The sequence below is a fragment of the Leuciscus leuciscus genome (genome assembly GCF_965113295.1).
Source record: "Leuciscus leuciscus genome assembly, chromosome: 2".
NCBI classification, from domain to species: Eukaryota; Metazoa; Chordata; class Actinopteri; order Cypriniformes; family Leuciscidae; genus Leuciscus; species Leuciscus leuciscus.
The window spans coordinates 60,129,560-60,145,515 of record NC_138726.1 but is presented as its reverse complement, the minus strand read 5'-3'; the positions used below and the strand labels follow the sequence as shown (position 1 = coordinate 60,145,515).

Sequence of the window (15,956 nt, the reverse complement as noted above, 5' to 3'; positions counted from 1 at the left end):
AAATCTCCTTTAAATCAATTTGAGCCCCAGTGAACAGCATGTTGAATTTGAGTTTGCAAGCTGCATGAAACAGAAATAGTTTTGAGATTATTTTTTCTTTAAAAAAATTTGATTTGATTTTTAGTGTCTAAGCAATTTAGAAAAACAATAATGTAACAATAATCTTAATAATGACCTGAATATTATTTCCAACATTTGCAGATATTCAGCTCAGCAATGTACACGCATAATGAAAGGTAAGAACAGTGTTAATAAAATAAGACTACAATCAAATCTCTTAAAAAAAAAAGATCAGTAGCCTACTTGAGTGTCTTTCTCAAATAGCGTCTAAACCTGCAAGAAAAATGGTTCTTCTTGGAAAAACAGGAGATGGCAAAAGCAGCAGTGGAAATACAATTCTCAGTGAACAAAGACCCACAACTGATTGTATTGAGGAAGTCGTCAAATCTGAGTGTTGTGAACAAGTCGTCCTGTGTCGCATGATGGTGTTGCAACCACTGCAAATTGCTATGTGGTCAAAACGGGTTCACCACTTTTGGGCATGGACTCAATTAAAGCCTTAAACTTTCACATTGTGGGAGATAGGATTGTTACATTTTGGGCCCTGTTGTTTCACCAGTGCTAGAAATATGTAATACACAGGGCTGTACGATAACCTTTTTTTGCACATAGCACTGGAGCTACAGAGGGTGAAAGTTTTGTAGCAGAGGCCTAAGAGTTGTAGCACAAGTATAAAACGTCTGTTATCATCCCTGAAAACAAACACAAGTAATGGAGTTCATTACTTAAAGAGGCATTGATGTTCCATAAAGGGCAAAAACATTAACATCACAAAAAATGTTTTTAAACAAACTTTTTTTTATTTGTTAAAAATGGAAGAGTGCAGAAACATAACAGCTCTTAAACCTCAACATTACACATCGAAGTAGAACAGATCTGTGGGCAGACATCACTAAAAAACGCGACCACAGGAGGATCACCTTCTGAACTGTTAAGAGGGAGGAAGATGTGCACAAAGTTAAACACTCTGTCTACCACAACAGCTCATGGTGAGGAAGTGACAATTGCATACGTGACTGTGTGCAGCGGGTTCAGCTAAAGTAGAAATGGTTCACAGATCTGAAACCTGGAGCTAGACCACCACCCTTCAAGTGTGGAGATTGTGTACATGTAAGAAAGCTGCACGTGTTAACCATGGAACTGAGAATGTTGTACTATAGTCAGTTAAGTAAGTAAGTAAGTAAGTAAGTAGACTTTATTAATCCGACACCAGGGAAATCCACTAATTACAGCAGCTCCACAAAAAATACTAATAAAAATACTCCTGTGTGTTTTAAAGACTAGAGTAAAGGAAAATTGTGATTGGTTAAACAATTCAAGCTGCACCTTGCTATACCTGGTGTGTGTGTGTGTGTGTGTGTGTGTGTTCATGTTTTTCTATCCCGATGGGGACTTCAACCTGAATGCACACAGACTCATGGGGACTCGTGTCACAGTGGGGACCTAAATAGAGGTCCCCATGGGTAAACAAGCTTATAAATCATACAGAATGAGTTTTTTTGGAAATGTAAAAATGCAGAAAGTTTTCTGTGATGGGTAGGTTTAGGGGTAGGGTTAGTGTAAGGAGATAGAATATACAGTTTGTACAGTATAAAAACCATTAAGTCTATGGAGAGTCCCCACAAAGATAGTGAACCAGACATGTGTGTGTGTGTGTGTGTGTGTGTGCGCGTGTTTGAGAGTGTAGCGAGAGAAGCTTGCTCACTGTAACTTACACTGTTACTAGAAGCTTAGTATTAGGGTTATCACTTGCCTATAATTAACCTTTTTTATCTTATTTTTTCAGTTCATCAACTTTTAAAAAGGTCATTCCTACTAGATACCCATCCGATATTGAATTATCAATAATATAACTAACCCACCATTAATATACAGTATATGTATTACGGTAACTTTATCAATATAACCATTAACTTAAATTAAGGATGATTTTTAAATCATTTCACAACTCTGGATCGAGTGGAGGTTTATTGTGTCTTTAGGTATACTCTAATATACAATATTGCCTTCTTCGTGAAGTATTATCATCCTAATGTATGTACACTGTCTATTAACATATACCTATCACATACAGATCACATGAGAAATATTTCCACATCCACATAGATTTTCCACATTCAATAATAGATGTAATTGTCAACACTTTACTTCCTTTCTTTCTACTTTTTAACAGCAGACAATTCTCTCTCACAGACTCTAGTGGACTGGTCCAGTATTGCGGTCTATGAACATCAACACAGAACATAACAATGTGCATCAGTAAATTTGTCACATAGTCATATAGAAAAATGCAAAGAGTTCCAAACTTGTAGATATTTTTTTCTCTCCATCAAACACAACACAACCATTACACTTTAAATTATCCACTGCACAAATTCTATTCAACGAATCACAAATGAAGAAACTCATAACCTTACATTTTTGATACAGTTGCTGCAGTGAATATGGTGCAAAACAAATTCACACCCCTTTATCAAAACATTTTAAGTCATGGATGACTTTTGCACATCGAATTATGCAATGAGAGTGGCACACTTGTAGATTGTTATCACAAATAATTAAAACACATATATTTTTCTAATACAAGTCCATAACTTCAACTGCTTGTGTAACAGACTTTGTTTTATAAATATTCTAATTCGTTTTTGAACACATTTTTATATTTCTGTAAGTTTAAATGCGTTTAAGAAATGCATTATCTGTCTTACTAAAGAGGGACTTTTATTTTGACGGGTATTGTAGTCTACGGGGAAGGAAAGGGAGAGCACGCAGTTAAAGTTCGTCAGAGTTGTTTCGCAGCTATAACGTTTGCAACTTTGTTAAGCACCCCCCGAAAAGGCATAAGGTCTGTATATTGTAATGTCAGTATAAATGGAAGAGACTAGTTAGTTAGTGTTATGTTGCTCGACAATGTTAATCGACTCACAAGTGGTTCTATCTGTTAGTCCCTGGTTCTTTAAGGGGCGGGGTTTTAGCGGGGTCAAGGGGCTAGAGCGAGTGAAGAGCTGGGAGCGGGAAGACAGAGTGAGTTTAACAACAGAGACAGCACGTTATATCTCTCCCCTTCATGTTGTACGGCGTGGGTTACGGCCATAACAGTAACCCTGCAGTTCTTAAATAAAGCCTTAGAAGGAGGAAGAATCCGTCTGTTTACTTTTAGTAGCGAAACGCTACATTTGGTGTCAGAAGTGACGGACTTTAACGCACGAGCTGAGCATTCGCCGCCGAGATGGACTACGGGGCGCGGCCGAAAGTGAAGCAAGAGATGCAGGAAACAGTAAGGGGGGAAAACGAGTGCTTGTGGACACACGGGCCGGCGGCAGATCCGCGCTGGGTTTCGAGCGAGGCGGCTAGGATGAGAGAGGCTATCATGTTACAAGCTGCTGAAGCTGGCTTCGCGCCTCCCTTTACCCCGCACAGTGAGTTTACACATCAGCAGAAAGGCGCCGACGTGAAAGCGCATGTGCCGCGCGGCAAGACACACTCTCGCGATGACGTGAAGACACGGGATGTAAACAAACATGGCGGCGCCCAGGCCTGCAGCGAATACATCAGAGATTCAGACACGCTCGCTATTAAAACACCACGGTTCTCTGGTAAGACGGATTGGGATGCATTCAAAGCCCAGTTTGAACTGTTAGCTGATGCTGCAGGCTGGCCTGAAAATCATAAAGCCCTGCAGTTAGCGCTGTGCCTGACTGATGATGCGGCTGCCTGTCTGTTGTTGTTGAGTCCTGCAGAAAGAAATGATTATAATGCATTGGTTGGGGCTCTTCATAGGCGGTTTGGACATTGTAGCCAGCCTGTCCTTTTAAGGACAGAATTTAATAACAGACGCAGAAGACAAGGTGAACCCCTCCGTATTTTGGCCAATGACATTGAACGCTTATGTAAACGCGCCTATGCTGAAATGCCTCCATCAGTCCAGAATGAGCTCACTAGAGACAGATTTATCCAGGCACTCAGCCCAAGAGAGCTCCGTGTACAAACGCAGCTAGCTCACCCGACCACACTGAGTGAAGCACTGGAACTGGCTATTGAAAGGGAGATGCTGGGGACTGAAATGGATGCAGTCGAAGTTACTCCAATAGTGAGGGCCGCGGAAATGACTGAATTGTGTCCCAGGACACCCACGTGGGTGGATAATTATGCAAATGCTGCAACGATGCGCCTGAGCCGCTCCGCCTCAGAGTCCCGTTCACGCCGCCGACCTTCAGTTTGCTGGGGCTGTGGCCAGCCAGGCCATCTGATCAGACATTGCCCTAGGATCGGTCAAATGCAGGGAAACGCCCAGGGGCCCGTGTAGACAGGGGGACACGGGCCCGTGATAATATTTCCCATACCCAAGCTGAGGATGAGGAGCAGCGGGTGGAGAAAGGGGTTAAACTGCAACCTGCAGAGACTGTTATGGTAGTGGGCTGGTCTTATGTTGGAAATTTTTGCCACATACCCATTGTAGTGGCGGGAGTCGCTTGCACAGCCCTTGTTGACACTGGATCGAATGCAACCCTTGTTCGTCCTGACCTGGTCCCAGTGGGGACAACTTTGGAATCGACGTCTGCTCGTCTGAAAACTGTGACTGGTGATTTTGCGCCAATAAAAGGGAAAGGTCTCTTCCTGTTTGACATAGGGGGTCTGTCCGTGTCGTTCCAGGCGTGGGTGGCTAAAGTGCAGGACCCATGCATCCTGGGACTGGATTTCTTGAGGGCCGTTGGCTGTGTGCTGGACCTATGTAGAGACTCACTTACCCTCCCTGATGGACGTTCGGTGCAACTGACCCATCCTACTCCAAACTTGACCCAGGTTTCCCTATCTGTGTATTCAGCAGACACATCCAGGCATGCCCTTGGCGCAGAATGCCCTGCCCTTGGGGCACCACCTCACTCAGTGAAATCGCCTGCCATCAGTTCAAATTGTCACACACACTACGGCCCCGATTGTGACGCCACATCCCCTCCCCCCATTTTTCCGTCAGCACGGAATGGCTTTGGTGTGAACAATGGGCTATGCGATGACGAGAGAGAGACTCGGATCTCGGCTGTGAGAGACATTTGGTCCAAAAACTGTGAGGGCTTAAGTGAGCAACAAAAAGAGTGCTTGTGGGAAGTCATGGAGGACTTCATCGATATTTTTGCTCTCAATGAGAAGGAAGTGGGCCTAACCCACTTGATGCACCATGTTATTGACACTGCAGATGCCCGCCCGATAAGAGTAAGGCCACGTCGTCTCCCCCTGGCTCGACAGGAAGCGGCGGATAAGGAATTGGAAGAAATGCTGCAGGCGGGTATAGTTGAGCCCTCAGAGAGCCCATGGGCTTCAGCAGTCGTCATGGTACCACGGAAAAACAGTTCCAGATGGCGGTTCTGCATAGACTATAGGCAGCTCAACAAAGTCACAAAAAAGGATTCATATCCCCTGCCTAGAGTGGACGAGTCCCTTGACTTGGTAGCTGGTTCATCATGGTTCTCAACCCTTGATTTGAGGAGCGGCTACTGGCAAGTGCCATTGTCCCCTGAGTCTGCTCCCAAAACCGCGTTCCGCACAAATAGAGGCCTCTGGCAGTTCAAGGTCCTTCCGTTCGGACTCTGCAACGCTCCTGCCACGTTCGAACGGCTCATGGACAAAGTGTTGGCAGGAGTGCCTCGCCATGAATGTCTCGTATACCTGGATGATCTCTTAGTCCATGGTGATTCGTTTGAGGTAGCACTCGATTCCCTCCGACGGGTGCTGGAAAAAGTGGCAGCAGCAGGCCTGAAACTGCATCCAGATAAATGCCACTTTATGAGGCGGGAAGTTGAATTCCTTGGACACAAGTTGGGGAGGGAGGGCATAGGCACCCTGGAGGACAAAATACACACCATTAGAGACTGGCCAATCCCTACAGACCTGAGACAACTGAAGAGTTTCCTGGGGCTCGCCTCTTACTATAGGAGGTTTGTAAGGGGGTTTTCATGCATAGGGGCACCGCTCTTCCGCCTCCAGCAGAAAGACCATGTTTTCGTCTGGACTGACGAGTGCCAGAAGGCCTTCGATACCCTACGGCAAGCATTGATTGAAGCTCCAGTCCTTGTTCCACCTGACACCTCACTGCCTTTTGTTTTAGACACAGACGCAAGCAACGTCGGCATGGGGGCAGTGTTATCGCAGAACAGACCAGATGGGGAGAAGGTGGTGGCATACTTTAGCAGGGTCTTTAACAAGTGTGAGAAACGCTATTGTGTAACCAGACGTGAGCTCCTTGCAGTGGTAATGGCAGTGAGACACTTCAAATACTACCTGTGCGGCACACCATTCACAATAAGGACAGACCATGCTGCTCTTCAATGGTTGATGTCCTTCAAAGAGCCTGAAGGTCAAGTGGCCCGATGGCTAGAAGAACTCCAGTCGTACGACTTCGCAGTAGTTCATAGACCCGGGTCTAGCCACGCCAATGCCGATGCTTTGTCTCGTCGCCCCTGTGCCGCCAAGGGCTGCCGTCACTGTGAGAAGAGAGAGACGCAGGAGAGGGAACTGTGTCTGGGAAACGAGCCAGCGCAGCCTGCATGTGGAGCATTGAGGGTGTTTGATACACCAGAGTGGAAGTTGGAGCAGGAGAAAGATGAGGATCTGAGGCCTGTTCTACGTTGGCTGGAGGCACAGCAGAGACCCGATTGGGGGGATATTACGGGCTGCTCGTTGGGCACAAAGGGACTGTGGTCCAAATTTAACACACTGAGGCTAAGTGAGGGAGTGCTCCAGCGAGCATGGAAGGAGCCTGCCACTGGGGAGGACAGATGGCAAGTAATAGTGCCCAAAACGCTGAGGGAAGCAGTGTTAACCGCTTGTCATGGGAGTACGGGGTCCGGCCATTTCGGGGTGTCCAAAACGCTCCGCCGCCTCCGCCAGGGGTTCTACTGGGGCCAGCATAGAAGGGACGTGGAGGATTTCTGCCGCAGATGTGATGCCTGTGCAGCTTATAAGGGCCCTCTCGATCAGTCTCATGCCAAACTTCGACAGCAGGCTGTAGGAGCACCAATGGAAAGAGTAGCTGTGGACATCATGGGCCCCTTCCCTGTCACTGAAAGAGGTAACCGGTTCGTTCTCACTGCCATGGACTACTTCACAAAGTGGCCTGAGGCCTATGCAATACCGAACCAGGAAGCAGAGACGGTTTCGGATGCACTGGTGGAGGGGATGTTCAGCATGTTCGGTGTGGCGGAGGTCATTCATAGTGATCAGGGGAGGAATTTTGAATCCAAGCTGTTTGCAGCCCTTTGTGAACGGCTTGGCATGGAAAAAACTCGCACAACGCCCCTGCACCCCCAAAGCGATGGCCTGGTCGAAAGATTTAATAGGACCTTGGGTCAACAGCTAGCTATCCTTACAGCTGACCATCAGCGGGATTGGGACACTCACCTCCCTTTCATTCTCATGGCCTACAGATCTGCGGTACAGGACTCCACACTGTGTACCCCTGCTTTGCTTATGCTGGGGCGTGAGCTTAGGACCCCCCCAGAGTTGTTGTTTGGGAAGCCCCCGGACATGCCGGGTATACCTGCCGGACCAGAGTATGCAAGGAGGTTGCAGGATCGAATGGAGACAGCCCATGTGTTTGCCAGAGATCAGTTGGAAAAGGCTGGCATGAGACAGAAAAGGAACTATGATGTTAGGAGCAAGGGAAGAGACTTCAAGGCTGGCGAGTCGGTTTGGGTGTACAGCCCGAGGAAGAAAAGAGGACGCTCCCCGAAGCTTGATTGCCACTGGGTGGGCCCCTGCTTGGTTCTAGAGAAGGTGGGGGAGGTAGTGTATAGGGTGCAGATGCCGCCTAGAGGCAGGAAGGTAGCCTTGCATAGAGACAGGCTGGCCCCGTACAGAGGTAACTTGGCCGTCTCTTTTGAAAAGAGAAAGACCACCCCCCCTGCCTCACAAAACAACATTGACCCCACACCCGTGCCCCACACCCCAGTGGCTCCTGAATCCTCCGCCCTAAACACCCCACATGCGGCCACTTCCCATGGACTTTCCACTGATCCCCATGCCCCAACCCCTCATCCCCTTGCAAGCTCAGACATTCAACCTGAGATGCGGCCAAGGAGGCAGAGACGTCGGCCTGGGCACCTTAAAGACTTTGTTTGCCCCCTCGTGGACGAGGGTTCTTCTTATTAAAGGGGGGGCAGTGTAATGTCAGTATAAATGGAAGAGACTAGTTAGTTAGTGTTATGTTGCTCGACAATGTTAATCGACTCACAAGTGGTTCTATCTGTTAGTCCCTGGTTCTTTAAGGGGCGGGGTTTTAGCGGGGTCAAGGGGCTAGAGCGAGTGAAGAGCTGGGAGCGGGAAGACAGAGTGAGTTTAACAACAGAGACAGCACGTTATATCTCTCCCCTTCATGTTGTACGGCGTGGGTTACGGCCATAACAGTAACCCTGCAGTTCTTAAATAAAGCCTTAGAAGGAGGAAGAATCCGTCTGTTTACTTTTAGTAGCGAAACGCTACAGGTCTGTATATATTTGATAACTGTTTGTTGTAATGACTGTTTTGTGTAATTCGCTGTATGTTAATGTTAATGATAGTTTTGAACTAGTCGGTAATTCGCACTTCTTGTACTTTGTTTGTTTAGCTCTTACGGTGATTTTTGGAGTGAAAACGGACTCAATAAACTTCATTAACATCAGTAAAGTTTTGGCCATCATTCGGGCGGGGTCCGCTACAGCTTGAATCTGCCGTTAGTCTCAAACACTTGCAAACAAATGACACGTTCTTCTCGCTCTCACTTTTGCACTGTTTATATGTGAAATGTGGAGTAAAAGTGATTTGTGTGCCTGTAGAGGCAGGGCCAAGCACTGTTTAGAGATCAGAGAATTAATTTACCTTTTTGTACTTATTGACAACGGTGTGACGTGTCCACCTAAACTCAGTTTTATAGGGTTATAAGTCTGACAATGTGCATTATTCATTTACAGAACTACATCACATTAATGTATTTAGCAGATGCTTTTATCAAAATCAAATGGCAAATAAAGAAATATCACAAGCAATGCATCCTACAAGAGCAACAAAACACAGTAAAAGAGTAGTTATGGAGTAGTACAGAAGAACTAAAGAGCAGAAAAGAGAATGAGAAAAGAATACAGTACACTGTAATATGTGTATACTGTTAATGTACTGTTGTAATTCATAAAGCCCAGAACGGAACCATACCGCCAATCCAAACTGTATGCTAATTGTCAATCGTATTTGATGGTAGTGGTCCTGACAGAATTAGTGTACTGTTGTAATTCATAAAGTCCAGTACCATGTGAAGAGTGTGAGATGCCTCTCCCTGGCCACCATCGCCGCCATCAAGTTCGTCCGTTTGCTGTTTGTTTGGTGGCCCGGAGAGCTAAATCGTGCGGCGCAGCTCGTTTCCATTGCATCAGGGAAAGACCCCGACCTTGGTCCAAATCTTTCAGCAGAACAGCCTGGTATGCTTGCAAAACAGCCGTTGTGTGCAAGGCATCACCAGCCAGACACGCCATCGCGAATGCCCTGCCATTTAAGCGCAATGTTTGTTTAAAAGCACTTAGTGTCAGAGAATCTCTCGTCAACTGGCACATCGACACATACCTGTGTTCGCGCATCCTCTCAACATCATCGTAGTTTGCTCGCTGATGGCGATGGATGCGCACTGAACACATGTTCTTCCATGCCTTTTCGATCTCATTGTATAGATTAGGCAGGAATGGAAGGCTCACGGGAGCATTATGGCTGGAAAGAAACCGTTTGTGAAGTCTGCCACGAGCAGTCTCTTCCCTCACACGCTCCAATGGCCGCCAAAGCCTCGCTGAAGCGCGTTCCATAGCACTCAACATACACAGGGTAGGGTGGCTGTGAGGGTTCGGGTTGTATATCCTCTTCATCCTCATAAGCCATCTCCTGCTTTTTTGGGCTGCCAGCAGAGAACTCGCTGTAAGATCAGTGCCCGGTTGCATAAAGCACCTTAAGGGGCTGATCACACCTGACTCGTTTTTCAGGGTCGAAAACGCGAGGTGCACAGCACTTTACATTACACAGAACGAGCAGTGCGCTGCGTTTTTTATGTTGCTAGGCAACCAATGAAACAGCTGTGCTGTCAGTCAAGTAAACGTCAAATCAGCCATTTATTACCTTTATTTACTTTCTGTTAACATTGTGGTAGTTACGGTTCGTGAAGTCGTTAAGCTCCTGGTAACCCACGAGAGCACCACAAGTTTATCCTCTATCATCGCACTCTCCTGGCGTTCAAGCAACTGTAGCTTTCATAACTTAAAAGGAAGGCCCGCCTCTCACTTCATTCGATTGGACAGTGGAAAAAAACGCGATGACGTCGGGCGCTTTTTCTGCTCGGAGTTGCTTTTTTTTCAACTTCAAAAACGCGAGGCGCAGCGGGCGGTAAAACGCGAGGCGCAGCAGGCGCATAAACAGCGCGCAAAACGCTCGCTGCCATAGGAAACCAATTGAAAATAGGCGCCTCTCACTGCAAAAAATGCGTCAGGTGTGATCGGCCCCTAAGTGTAATTTTTCCTTAAGTTCGCCCTTATGTTTCCCTTAAACCTAGTGTTACTTAAGGGTTTCTTTAAGTGAAACGACAAACACTTAGAATTAAATTCCCTTAAATGCTGTTTTTTCATCCTTTAAAAAGTGTTAAGTGTTGCATAAAACGGTAATTTCCCCAAGTATAACTTAAGGTTTGGAAATCGTAACCTTAAGAGTAATGTCACGGAGTGACAAGTAGGAACTATAACAAATGGAACGAGTTCCCTTGGGGAAACAGTTCTGGTGTGACACCAGGCCGGTTCCGGTGACCTGTCATGGCCGCCCATGTTGATGAGCGACAGCTGCAGCGGATAACTAAGCGGCTATTGGAGCGCGTGTTGGGAACGGGGATTTAAAAAGCGGCGTGTTGAAGAGGAGATGGGTGAAGCGGAGGGGCAGAACGGAGGCAGCGGGCAGCAGGCGAGAGAGAGAGTGGCCGAGGCCGAAGTGGAGGAGAGTGGCATTGTGAGAAAAAGTTCAGTGTGTGTGGCGGTCAAAAAGCTCAGTGTGTGTGGCGGTCAAAAAGTTAAGTGTGCGTGGCAGTCTGGGGTTTAGTGTGCGTGGCGGTCTGAAGAGAGGGAAGCGGCAGTTTGAAGAGACGAGTGTGTTCTGAATTACAGATTATTGATCGAATTTGGTGTCTCCTTTTGAAAGTATCATCATAGTGGATCTGCCGGCCCGACGAGCTGAAGTGAAGGTACACTTTTCACTGTTAAGCGGTGTGTCATTGCAGTGTCTGACGATTGAAGTGAGCACGTGTGAAGATTTAAAGTGGTTTGATACATGCACGAGTGTTTGAACGTTTGATGTTACCAGCACTCTGAAGGCTCAGTCGGAGATCGTCCAGCCCGGTGGGGAACCAAGAATTAATGTGAACATAGAGAAACTGCTAACCGCTATTGCTGCCTGTCATCGCTGTTCTGTGGTGAGAAGACTCAGTTGTAACTGTTGGATTCTGTACTCACTACTGTTGTTCTGTGAACACAGAGAAACTGCTATCCGCCACTGCATGCTGCCATTGCTGTTCTGTGGTAAGAAGACTCAGTTGTTAACTGCTGGATTCTGTACTTATTACTGTTGTTCTGTGAACATAGAGAACCTGTTATCTGCCACTGCATGCTGCCAATCGCTTGGTCTGACTCTAGCTCCTCCGGAGTGGTGGTTGTCCTCGGCCCTTACAGCGGTGACAGTAACGTGGACAAAAATAAGACGACATGGCTGCATTTATGGAACCAGCTGAAGAACATTATGTGCCAAGAAGAATTTTTAGGGATAGGGAGAACCCTTTGGACCATCTTAGCGATGAAAATTTGTTGCAAGAATACCGATTTGATCGACGCGCAATATTTGACATCAATAACAAAGACGGCACCTTGACCATGTCACACATCGCAACCACTCTTTACGTTGCTTTATGCAACCGGGCACAGAGGATATTAGTGACAACACATCCTCATCTGGCAGCTCAAACTCGCAAGCGTCCAAGGGGCTCTAGCCCTTTGGTTGCCCTAGTCGAGATTGATCACCCGAATACCTGCTGAGTTGTTGATTCTATTCAAAGAAATAAAGAAAAGCACAAACACTTTAGTTGCAGGGCAAGTTTGCATCATGCTTCAAACGATCCAAGCCTCTCCTGCAAATGAAACATCCAGCTTTTCCATTTGTCTGATAACTCGAGTCTTCTGTTTGCCGCACCAGATCATCCTGGGTAAGATGGCTTTGTTAGTGAGGTATTCTAGCAGGGCTAGTTCATCAAGGGTTTTAGCCAGTAAACAGGATGGTGTATCGTTCAGGACACAGGAATAAAGACGAGGAGATGTAATTTCTTCTATTAACTGTATTGAGATCCAGCAGTACTCATCAGAACATTCCACTATCCAGTATTGTCATTATAGTCTGATAAGAAACAAATAAATCACCATTAGGTGCTGTCATTTAAAAAAGTTGTTCTTAAATTACTATGCAACGTAAATAATAAATCCACACAAATACAAATCAGGATCAAACAAATCTCTCAATAAACATTGCTATGCCCCTTTTAACGTAATATACAATTACATAGACGAGAATATTACTCTTTGGAGAAATATAAGGAGCTTCACCTATCTCACTGACCAGTTTACATGAAACTGTATTAAACGGGGTTTACAGAAGGAGAAATGGCGACATCCTCTGGCTAGACTAAGCTACTACACAAACAGCATCCGCACATGGTCTCCTGAGCACGATATTAATTTTCCTTAACTCAATGTTATAAATGTTACTACATAACTTAGACATCAGAAGGCTCACATCAGTTTAATTATTTCCTACAGTGTGTTACAGCATAAACATTGTTCTATTGCTATAAATCTCACTCATCACGCTGGGCACGTTAATGCATTGTAATTCTACAGTATAGCAACACAAACACAACAAAGTGACAGTCACTTACTTTTCGTCATGAACTCAACACATGAATATTGGAAGCTGGATCATCCAGAACAGATTAAGGAAACTACACAACACAGGTACGTAGGCTGAACTATGCTGCTGAACTTGAACACGTTTCCGAACTCACTATAACCAACACACTAGAGTCTTAAAGCGACAGGCACCCAGAAACGTCAGAGCCTTTTATACAGCTTCTTGCATGATTTCTTCTTCCTATGGTCTATGTCACAATATGAGGTCGATCTGGCTTTGGATATGGTGATGAAAAAAATGCTTTTGCATTTGCTTGCACAACTTTTGCAAGCAAACTCACCAATCAAGAAATCCAGAAGTGCATGAAGCTAGGGTAGACCAGACAGTTCAGGTGGCCAGGGTGAAGCCGACAATTCAGGAGACCATAGGACTCAGGTGACGTGGTGGCAGCCATCTTGTCCGGAGACACTGGCTCGGCGGCGGCCATCTTGTCCGGAGACACTGGCTCGGCGGCAGATGTGGCGTGAACAGACTCAGACTTGGCAGGCATGACGTGAAGAGACTCAGACTTGGCAGACATGGCGTGAAGAGGGTCAGGTTTGGCAGGCATGACGTGAAGAGGGTCAGGTTTGGCAGGCATGACGTGAAGAGGGTCAGGTTTGGCAGGCATGACGTGAAGAGGGTCAGGTTTGGCAGGCATGACGTGAAGAGGGTCAGGTTTGGCAGGCATGACGTGAAGAGACTCAGGCTTGGCCGACATGACGTGAAGAGGGTCAGGCTTGGCAGACATGGCGTGAAGAGGGTCAGGTTTGGCAGGCATGACGTGAAGAGGGTCAGGCTTCGCAGACATGGCGTGAAGAGACTCAGGCTTGGCAGGCATGACGTGAAGAGGGTCAGGTTTGGCAGGCATGACGTGAAGTGGCTCAGGCTTGACAGGCATGGCGTGAAGAGACTCAGACTTGGCAGACAAGGCGTGAAGAGGGTCAGGTTTGGCAGGCATGATGTGAAGAGACTCAGACTTGGCAGACATGGCGTGAAGAGGGTCAGGTTTGGCAGGCATGACGTGAAGAGACTCAGACTTGGCAGACATGGCGTGAAGTGGTTCAGGCTGAGAGGATACTGTGGGTTTGAAACAGAAACAAAAACGTGGCGTGAAAACAAAAACCAAGGCATGAACTTACATAACAGCAGAACTACAGGAAACAAAACTTGACAAAGACAAAGGCAAACATGAGGGCTTAAATACACAGGACTAATGACTAGACAAGGGACACCTGTGAACAATGATCAGACAATTAACAAACAACAAGACACATGGCAGGAACACATGACAAACAGGGAATCGCATGACAGATATGGAAACATAACAATGACATGAAACGTGACCAAGACAAGACCAAATCGTGACACTGCTCAACAATTGCTATGCAGATTTACTAAATTCAGCTCATATGCAGCATTATAACTGGAGGAATGATATAATATACAATAATATAGTATCACACAATAATAATATAATAATATAAGCTATTGACAGTGGTTTGAGGTGGTAATGTTGAGGTGTGAAGTGGTTCAGGCTGAGAGGATACTGTGGGTTTGCGGTGTTCCTCATCCGTTAAACCCACAGTAAGAGTTGAGCCATTTTAACAAAAGGGCATAGTCAATATACTGGGCCAGGGAAAAATTTATTTTTCCCCCTGGCAATTGCGACCGCACCTGATCATTCAGCCCAAAACGAAAAATGTTTTTAAGAGCCACATCATTCAATTTTACCTGGCAACACAGTCCACAAAATTTCTCCACATACGTTTCCAAGGGAAGATTCCCTTGGCATAGGTTTAGGAGGGCAACCATTGGGTTCATGTCTGGTGGTGAAGTATTCTGTAACGTGATCCACTGGAGGCAAGTGTAAATGAAAATCCAAGTGTAGTTTATTATAAACAAAACATGAAACAAAAACAAAAACAAAAACAAAAAACAAGGCATGAACTTACATAACAGCAGAACTACAGGAAACAATACTTGACAAAGACAAAGGCAAACATGAGGGCTTAAATACACACAAGACTAATGACTAGACAAGGGACACCTGTGAACAATGATCAGACAATTAACAAATAACAAGACACATGGCAGGAACACATGACAAACAGGGAATCGCATGACAGACATGGAAACATAACAATGACATGAAACGTGACCAAGACAAGACCAAATCGTGACACTGCTCAACAATTGCTATGCAGATTTACTAAATTCAGCTCATATGCAGCATTATAACTGGAGGAATGATATAATATACAATAATGTAGTATCACACAATAATAATATAATAATATAAGCTATTGACAGTGGTTTGAGGTGGTAATGTTGCTCACTGCTCTTTGTGTTAAGTGACATGGCATGTTTGAATTCATTGAACTCACATGGCTGAATTCATCATTTCTGGTGTCTTAAATCATCCTTAAAGATATTGCTTAATTTTAGCTAACCCTAACTTTTTTTCTTTATGTTCAGCATTAATTTTTCATAATTTTCATCACCAATTTTTCAATAAAGTCGTATCATCCTACTGTATTTACATGATCTATTAACACATAACTATCATATACAGATCACATGAGACATATATCAACCAGTAAAAAAAAAAAAAAACTAAGATATTTTGTATTTGTTATGTAAAAGCATTATATAAATATGACCACATTTGACAGAAATTGTTTCTCATGATCTTACGATCTTATTGATTTATTTCTTATTGAAATAAATTGTGTTTCTTAAATGCCATAGACAATATAGAGAGACAGAGACAGAAGAGACAGAACTATGAAGGTATTTTGTAGTAAAACATCTAAGCATCTGTAACAGTGGAATTAGTTGTAGAGATGTGTGTAATGTTGGGACTCGTAACGAAAAGAAACAAACAAGGAGAGAGGACGACTTGTTCACAACATTGT

The 15,956-nt window shown here is 45.2% G+C and overlaps 2 protein-coding genes and 1 long non-coding RNA gene across 4 annotated transcripts in view; 2 read left to right on the top strand and 1 right to left on the bottom strand.

Moving 5' to 3' along the window:
- Positions 1 to 422, top strand: part of LOC309492456 (GTPase IMAP family member 7-like) — a 57,285-nt gene extending 56,863 nt beyond the window's left edge. Inside the window, exons 2-3 of one of the 2 annotated variants that reach the window (XR_014203539.1) lie at positions 202 to 236; positions 325 to 422. The gene's annotated coding sequence lies outside the window, so the exon portion shown is untranslated. The remainder of the gene's footprint in view (positions 1 to 201; positions 237 to 324) is intronic. The other variant, XR_014203540.1, reaches the window with a different exon arrangement.
- Positions 1 to 15,956, bottom strand: part of LOC309492436 (uncharacterized protein) — a 111,310-nt gene that overhangs the window by 40,717 nt on the left and 54,637 nt on the right. The gene's annotated exons all lie outside the window — the stretch shown is intronic.
- LOC309492560 overlaps positions 2,815 to 15,956 on the top strand; it is a 292,953-nt gene continuing 279,811 nt past the window's right edge. The window contains exon 1 of the long non-coding RNA XR_014203582.1: positions 2,815 to 2,905. This is a non-coding gene — a long non-coding RNA (uncharacterized lncRNA). The remainder of the gene's footprint in view (positions 2,906 to 15,956) is intronic.